The 8700-nt window shown below is 41.5% G+C and overlaps 1 pseudogene; it reads right to left on the minus strand.

Moving 5' to 3' along the window:
• Positions 1 to 8039, minus strand: part of LOC108281804 — a 9744-nt pseudogene extending 1705 nt beyond the window's left edge.
• Positions 8040 to 8700: the final 661 nt, after the last annotated feature.

The following is an 8700-nucleotide window of genomic DNA, read 5'->3' on the forward strand; positions in this document are numbered from 1 at the left end:
CGATCTCGGCTCACCGCAACCTCTGCCTCCTGGGTTCAGGCAATTCTCCTGCCTCAGCCTCCTGAGTAGCTGGGATTACAGGCACGCGCCACCATGCCCAGCTAATTTTTTGTATGTTTAGTAGAGACGGGGTTTCACCGTGTTGACCAGGATGGTCTCGATCTCTTGACCTTGTGATCCACCCGCCTCGGCCTCCCAAAGTGTTGGGATTACAGGCATGAGCCACCGCGCCCAGCTCTTTTTTGTTTTTTAAGATAGAGTCTCACTCTTGTTGCCCAGGCTAGAGTGGAGTGGTATGATCTCAGCTCACTGCAACTTCCACCTCCTGGGCTCAAGTGATTCTACTGCCTCAACCTTCTGAATAGCTGGAATTACAGGCGTCCACCACCACACCTGGCTAATTTTTGTAGTTTTAAGAGAGGTGGGATTTTGCCATGTTGGCCAGGCTGGTTTTGAACTCCTGGCCTCAAGTGATCCACCCAGCTTGGCCTCCCAAAGTGCTGGGATTACCAGCATGAGTCACTGCACCCAGCCTGTACTATTCTTTTTACATATTGCTCATATAATAAACACCATTATGTCATGCTGTACTATTCTGTTTATACATTGCTGATATGCAAATGTTTTGTTAAGGATTTCTTCATTTGTGTTCAAAAATATACAATAATATTGGTATAGTGGTCTATAATTTTTTTTATACTTTGTTTTTGTTATAATGGTAATGAGATACTCATAAAATGAGTTGGAAAGTGTCCCTTTCTTGTTTTCTGGAAGAGATTGTATAGAATTGATGTTTTCTTCTCATTTAAATAGTTAGTAGAATTCATCAGTAAAATCATTTGGGCCTGGAGATTTCTTTTTTGGAAGGCTTTTAACTATACATTTTATTTCATCGATAGTCATAGAATTATTTAATTATATCTATTTCATCTTGGGCATGTCTTAGCAGTTTGTAGTTTTCCAGGAATGATTAATGTCATCTAAAGTTTATGTGCATAGAGATGCTCGTGGTATTTGTTGCAGAGAGCAACAACTACCTGGGCTAGTGGTTGCCAGAGAGGCAATGAGCAAGTCAGCCGAAGCTGACTGCAAAGTAACAAAGGCTTGTGGAGATGTTGTAGGGTAGTGTTTATGCCAAAGAGGGCTTGGTGTAGTACTGATAATACCAAGATTGCAGTGAGTTAACCTGCAGGTGTCTGCTGATAGCTGGGTGCAGGAAGACTGTGAATTATTTGCACAGGAGGGCTATGCATCCTGGACCACAAGAAAGGTAGACTTGTAGCTTATCTGCTTTCTCTTTTTGCTTTCACTTGGTCCTGCCAGCCTGACTCCCTTTCCCTAATTAGGACTCCGCAGTTCCCCACTAACAGAGCAACAATAACAAATCTTTGGCAGATGGGTGAAGCTCTCATCTTCCAACTGCTTCCTGCTGATGAGGGGCATACAACTGGCCCTACCTAGGATTGTTAGTCTGTCAGGAGGTTACAAGGGCCTAAATCCTTGGCTTGGGAGTTAAATTGGGTAGAGTTGCTGTGGAACCATGGGGTTGGGGGCAGCATTTGTAGCCTAAAATTTTTTCCTGTTGCATCCAAAGGAGAGTGGTGGAGTTCTTTTAGTGGCTGATACCCACACTACATTTTAGTTTGAAATTGTTGTGTTCTAGAAGACACAAAACAAGATATTGTATTAATGATACACAATGCAAATACGCTAATATAGGCATTATTATAGGTGGGAGAAGTGGGATAGATAAGATTTCTAAATGTTAATTCAATAAGGGAAAATCAAGGAAAAGTTGTAGATGTATTAGTGAGGAGTTTAGTTTTGACCTTTATTTCTATATATTCCATTCCAGTTGCTAAACTATTTATAGGCATGAAAGAATTACTACAAATTTTGCTGGCATTAACTTTATTGTTTCCCCACCATAGAGAAAACCCGGAGAGGGACACAGAGAACTTGTCCTCACTCCTGGTGTGTCTGATTATAGTTGAAGGTGTAATTGCAATGGGGTCAAATTAAAGCCCCTAGGACAGGGCCAGACCCCTTGGAGTTTGTGATGTAGAGGTGAGCCTTATAGGCCCCTGTAGATGATGAAGTCAAACAAATTTTTAACAAGAGGCATTTTTATGGAAACACAAAAAAAACAAAGATTAACATTGGGCACAATCTATCCAAATGTTAAACTCAAAGCATTTTAAGCTGTAGAGGAGGAAGGCAGTGACAATCTAACCCTTTTCTTTCTTTTGCTTGTATTTTAAAGAATAAACTTTAGTTTGCAGGACCTTAGGAAAGAGGTAATAGTGATTGCACTGAGTTTAAATTAGAAAAGTAAAAGGAAAAAAATGTTGAATGTATTAGTTTGGGAATTTGTAGCCCAGAAAGAATTCAGGATTTTGTTAAAATTGCAGAAAATAATAAAAAACTTTAAAATGGTGGACAAGGCTAGAATTTGATGACAGATGTACTACAGCTTTTCTGAAACAATTTTTCTTTCCAGTTCCTGTTTTTACTAAAAGTAAATTATAATAGAACAAATATATTGGTAAGATAAGTTTTAGTCTTATTATACTTGGCTTAAGTATTTGCATAAAGTTGGCAAGAGTAATTATTTTCCACATAGACGCTTCTCTTTTTTAAATCTGGCTTTGCTGAAACTTTATTTCATAAAGAATCTCAGATTTGACTTTAATGCCTTAAGCCCAGTTATGGGTTTGTACCATTAAATACCTGTATAAGTTGGGTAAATTCTTTTCCTCTTGAGGTCCCAAGAAAACTTGGGGCTCCTGGCCCTGTTAGAAAGTGACATTCTTTACTTACCACAGGTTAGGAACCCTGTACAGGGACTGTGTAGATAAGGTATGAGGTCAGCTTTCCCAAGGGAATTTATTGGCTTTATAAGTCAACTTAGACTCCCCCCACCCACAAAAAGCATGCCATTCCAGTTAAAGCCTTGGTAAAATAACCAGTATCTCCAATTATGTCCTGCTACAAAAGAAAACAGATTACCACCCTCCCCCTACCACCTTGGTTTTTGAGACATGATCTCACTGTGCCACTCAGGCAGCACCATATCAACTCACTGCAGCCTCGACCACTCAGGCTCAAGCAATCTTCCTGCCCCAGCCCCGCAAGTAGCTGGGACTATAGGTGTGTGCCACCGTGCCCAGCTAATTTTTTGTGTTTTTCATAGAATCAGGGTTTCGCCACATTGCTGAGGCTGGTCTCAAACACCTAAGCTCAAGCAATCCACCTGCCTTAGGTTCCCAAAGTGCTGGGATTATAGGCATGAGTCATGGCACCCAGTCAGAAATAGATTTTTAATGAATGTATGCAGATAACTATAGCACCATAAATTAAGTATATTTGCAAATAGTTTTTAAATTCTGGAGAACTCAGGTAGAGAGCAAAATATGCTTTAAATTTTGGTTACAGGATTGTACTTTAGCCAATTGTTAAAGGCTGGAAATAGCTTAAAAGAAAAAAAATTTTTATGGACTTTAAAAAACAAAAGAATTCACAATGTTTTAAACAAAAAGCTATAAAAAGATTATTTTAGTTTTCCATTAGTTAAGTTTATGTAACTAATTTCTGTTCTGCTCAATATTTGTGAACACATTAGCTTTTAATGGGAATCTGGGAAGTTTTTTCTTTGTTCTAATGTTACAATTTCCAAAGTTATTAGAAACCTGCACTCAAGAGCTCCCATTAGAGTCCTACAGATGATTATAAAGCCTCCTTGATCTAAGGCAGAAAGAAAAAATAGAGGACAATAAAGAGCTTTAGAAAACTTCATTGAACTCGATAGGACAGGTTAATCATTTGAGCTCTGAATTTTTCTTGTTGCAACTTGCCCATCAGTTGAAATTGTACACGAAAAGAGGCCATAATATGCAAGCAGCTACAATTTTAAAGAGAACAAGAAAATCAAATATTAGAAAGTTAGAAATTGTCTTTCTTTTTTAAGGATGGATCTTTGGATTGAACAGAAAAAGAGAAAAGGAAAAGAAAGAATGGAGAGGCAAGGGTTCAGCTTTACAGGAGGGCTTGTGAGCCTTCTAGCCACGGCTTGGTGTGGAGCTAGCCCTCTTTTCTACTTTATTTCCCGTCAGGGAGAGCTTTAGCACTTCAGACCCACAGAATGTGGGACAAATGTTTCCCACCGCCACAGGTTACTAGTTAAGGTTAGTTCTTTTTAGACGGAGCAGAGAGCCTTTTTAGATTAAAGCCATTGGGAGTTGAATTTTTGTTCTGGGAGCCCTTCAACTTTCAGGGCAATCCTGTTTCCAGTGGCCAAGCTTGTGGCAGAGAGGGCAAATCATGCACAGCTTTTCCCCATTTATTTTATTGGGTAAGCTGCCTTTTAGTGGCCTGGTCTTTTGCACAGATGGCAGTTATTTGGAGGCGTGTCCTTAGGGAAACCTGGAGAAGCTGAGAATTTGTAAAGCAGCTAACTGTTGAGTCTGCCTCTTGTCCCTGCATTTTTGTTTTCATTTTTTCTTTTTCTTAGCCCTGTTTTCCTTTCAATTATAAAGACTGAAGAGGTTAATTTGAGGATTTCCTGCATAGGGGTCATGCGGTGTTACAAAAGAAAATCAGGTATTTCTCTTTTTGAGAGTCTGAGGGTTAAATTTGTCTTAATGCTTTAGGATGCAGCCTAGAGGTGAGTCTGAAAGAATGGACAGGGTTTGTCCCATGGTGGAACTGGAAGACACACCCCTTGTGGGCAGTGCCATGCAGTGTCATGAACTGAACTTCTGCTTGGGGCATCCTGCCAAGATGAATGCTGAGATGTATGCCGAGTTCCATGTACGTTTGCTGAGGGACTCGAAGTGCACTTTCTAAAGGGGCATCCCACCTACTAGAAAAGACCACCCAGGGGGCCCTATGGCTGGACAGCCAGTCCAGGTTCTGACTCATGCTGGGTGATCAGCCCGGGTATGAGGAAGGAAGGGTACAGGAAGAGCTCCACCACTGCCGGCCCAGGAGAGGGAACAGGGAGGGGAGCACTCACTATTCTGAGGCTGCCTGAGATTACCTAATTTGGCAACATCTGGAACAGGATGACTGGGTGACTCCCCAGAATTAGGACTGAGACAGAGGTTTTGAGTCACCTGAAATGTATGTGAATTTGCCCTGAACAGGCTTCCGTGTCATTAAAAAAAATTTTTTTTATTGTATTTGGGATCTGGGGTACATGTGCACATCCTGCATCCTGCAGGATTGTTGCATAGGTACATACATGCCATGGTGCTTTGCTGTCTCCATCCCCCCAACTCGTTGCCTACATCAGGCATTTCTCCAGGTGTTATCCCTCCCCCTCCTCCTCACCCCATCCTGCTGTCCTCCCCTCCCCTCCCCTCCCCCCCCAACGTAGCCCTGTGAGTGTTGTTCCCTTCCCTGTGCCCAAGTTTTCTCATTGTTCATCACCCACCTATGAGTGAAAATATGCGGTGTTTGGTTTTCTGTTCTTGTGTCAGTTTGCTGAGAATGATAGGGACTACATCCAGAAAATATAGGAGAGCCTTTTTCTCTTCCAAGCAGGGCAGCTGATCCCATTCACTTTTTGGCCTTCGGGCAAAACCAGACAGTGGCTCTTGCCAGTTACCCTCAATTACCAAAGAGCTACTTAAGAAACGGCCGATGAAAGATTGAAAAAAGAAAAGGACTTAGGTCCCTCACCTGAATTGGGTGGTGGCGGTCAGACGTTTACACACAGATACCTTTCAGTCCCATGGGAGTATAGCCCTGGCCAGAGACCTGCAACTGCTGCAACTGTCTCCGTGCTTAGATGCTATAAACCCAGTTTCCTGAGTTGGGAAAGAGAGAGAGGGGAGAGAATTCCCCATGAGGAGAGAGTGTTCCCCTATATGGAAAGAGATCCCCAGAGGGCCACTGAAATGTCTTGGGTGGGCAGCGACTATCTGGGCTGGTGGTTTGGGAGTATAAGTTTCCCAAGACATTAGTAGGTAAAGAACGGCAGATTTATTAGAGAAATTAGGAAAATACGTTGCCAGGGAGACAACCACAAGTCAGCAGAAGCTGACTGCAAAGAAGCAAAGGCTTGTGGAGATTTCATAGGGTAGTGTTTATGCTGAAGAGGGCTTTGTGCAGTACTGATAAAGCCAAGGCTGCAGGGAGCTAACTTGCAGGTGTCTAGCTGGGTGCAGGATTGTGAATTATTTGTGCAAGAGGGCTATATGTTCTCAACTGTGAAGAAAGGCAGACTTGTAACTTACTTGCTTTCTCTTTTTGCTTTTTCCTGCCACCCTGACTCTCTTTCTCTAACTGGACTCCACAGTATTCTTTTATTGGCTTAAAGATTTTGATTGTCTGCAGGTTCGTGGTGATCTCCCCCTTTAATTTCTAATATCAGTAATTTGTGTCTTCTTTTTTGATTGATCAGTCTTTATAGAGGTTTATCAGTTTCATTGACCTTTTCAAAGAATCAGCATTTGTTTTCATTTCATTTTCTTTACTGTTTTCTGTTTTCAATTGTATTGATTTCTACTCCTGTTTATATTTCCTTCCTTCTGCTTGTGTTGGGTATGTTTTACTCCTCTTTTTTTATTTCTTAAGTTGGAGGCTGATATTATTGATTCAAGACCTCCTTTTCTAATGTAAGCATTTTAATGCCATGAATTTCCCTCTAAGGACTACTTTAGTTGCATCTTACATATTTTCTTACGTTGTATTTTCCTTTTCACTCAGTTAAAAATACTTCTAATCTCTCTCAAGATTTCTTTGACCCATGGATCACATATAAGTATGTTTAATTTCCAAGTGTGTGGTGATTTTTCTCTTGTCTTCTTTTTTTGATTTCTAGTTTAATTATTTTATGGTCAAATAACATATTTTGTAAGATTCTAATTTTTCCAAATTTGTTAAGATGCAGGATATGATCTATCTTGGTGAATGTTCCATGTGTGCTTGAAAAGAATGTGTATTCTGTCATTGTTGGATGGCGCGTTATATACAAGTTAATGAGATCTAGTTGATTAGTGATTACGTTAGTCTATTTTGCGTTGTTATAAAGGAATACATGAGGATGGGTAATTTATACAGAAAAGATGTTTATGTGGCTCATGGTTCTGCAGGCTGTACAGGCACAGGATCAGCATCTACTTGGCTTCTGGGGAGACCTCAGGAGGCTTCTAATCATGGCATAAGGCAAGGTGAGTCAGCTTATCACATGGTGAGAGAGGGAGGAAGAGAGAGGGAGAAAGAGAGATAGAAGGGAGATGGTGTCAGGCTCTTTTAAACAATTAACCGTCATGTGAACTGGATAATAAATAATAGATAATCTGTTTCAACTGGATATTAGAGTGAGAACTCACTCATCATCAAGAGAACAGCACCAAACCATGAATGAGGGATCTGCCCCCATGTCCCAAACTCCCCCCACTAGGCCCATCTCCAACACTGAAGGTCACATTTTAACATGAGATTCGTAGGGGACACACATCCTAACCACAGCAATGATGGGATGTCATCTCCTTGATGATTTTTCTGTCTCCAGTTCTATGCATTGCTGAGATAGATGGTTTCTGATGAGAAATCTGCAGCCATTTGAATTGCTGTTTTACTTGGCATCTAGAAGTGTTGCGGCAGTTTTTCAGATGTCTTGTCTGCCATACAGCAGGAAATGAAAGTCTCTGCAGGGTTTCTGACCTCACCCAGACACTGCGCAAAAGAATCTCTGACCCTTGTGGAGCCGGGGACCCCGGCTGAGATTTCTGCTGTTCTCCCTGTGAACCCCCCAGGAGAGTCTTCGAGGGTCCCTTCTTAAAAATGGCCTTTGTTCACTGCTGCTTCAATTCCTCCAAAGAGTTCCTTCCCCCAGGGGAGCGGAGCACAAGCTCTGGAAAAGGCTGCCTGGGTTTTAGTTTCTGTGCTGCCTCTGGTAGGGGTGGACCCCGGGTCACGTTACTTGAGCTCTGTAAGTGTCAGTTCACCCATCTGTAAAATGGAGATAGTAAAACCTTCTTACAGATTGTCAGCTCAGGCTGCAAGACATCATCAGAAGACATACCTTCCATCTGTGATTCAAGAGTTCAGATGACACACACTGGATTCTTTCTTTCTTTTTATATCTTTTTAAAAATTAATTTATTTATTTTACTTTAAGTTCTGGGGTACATGTGCAGATCATGCAAGTTTGTTACATAGGTATACATGTGCCATGGTGATGGTTTGCTGCGTCTATTGCCCCGTCATCTCCATTAGGTTTTTCTCCTAATGATATACCTCCCCAGCCCCCCCACCCCCTGCTATTCCTCCCCTGGACCCCCACCCCCCAGGCCCTGGTGTGTGATGTTTTCCTCCCTGTGCCCATGTGTTCTCATCATTCAACACCCACTTATGAGTGAGAACATGAGGTGTCTGGTTTTCTGTTCTTGTGCCTGTTTGCTGAGAATGATGGTTTCCAGTTTCATTCATGTCCCTGCCAAGGACATGAACTCATCCTTTTTTATGGCTGCATAGTATTCCATGGTTTATATATGCCACATTTTCTTTATCCAGTCTATCATTGATGATTTGAGTTGGTTCCAAGTCTTTGCTATTGTGAACAGTGCTGCAATAGACATACGTGTGTATGTGTCTTTATAATAAAATGATTTATAATCCTTTGGGTATATACCCAGTAATGGGATTGCTGGGTCAAAAAAGAGCCCACATAGCCAAGACAATCCTAAGCAA

This window comes from Cebus imitator, unplaced genomic scaffold, assembly GCF_001604975.1.
Source record: "Cebus imitator isolate Cc_AM_T3 unplaced genomic scaffold, Cebus_imitator-1.0 Scaffold231, whole genome shotgun sequence".
NCBI classification, from domain to species: Eukaryota; Metazoa; Chordata; class Mammalia; order Primates; family Cebidae; genus Cebus; species Cebus imitator.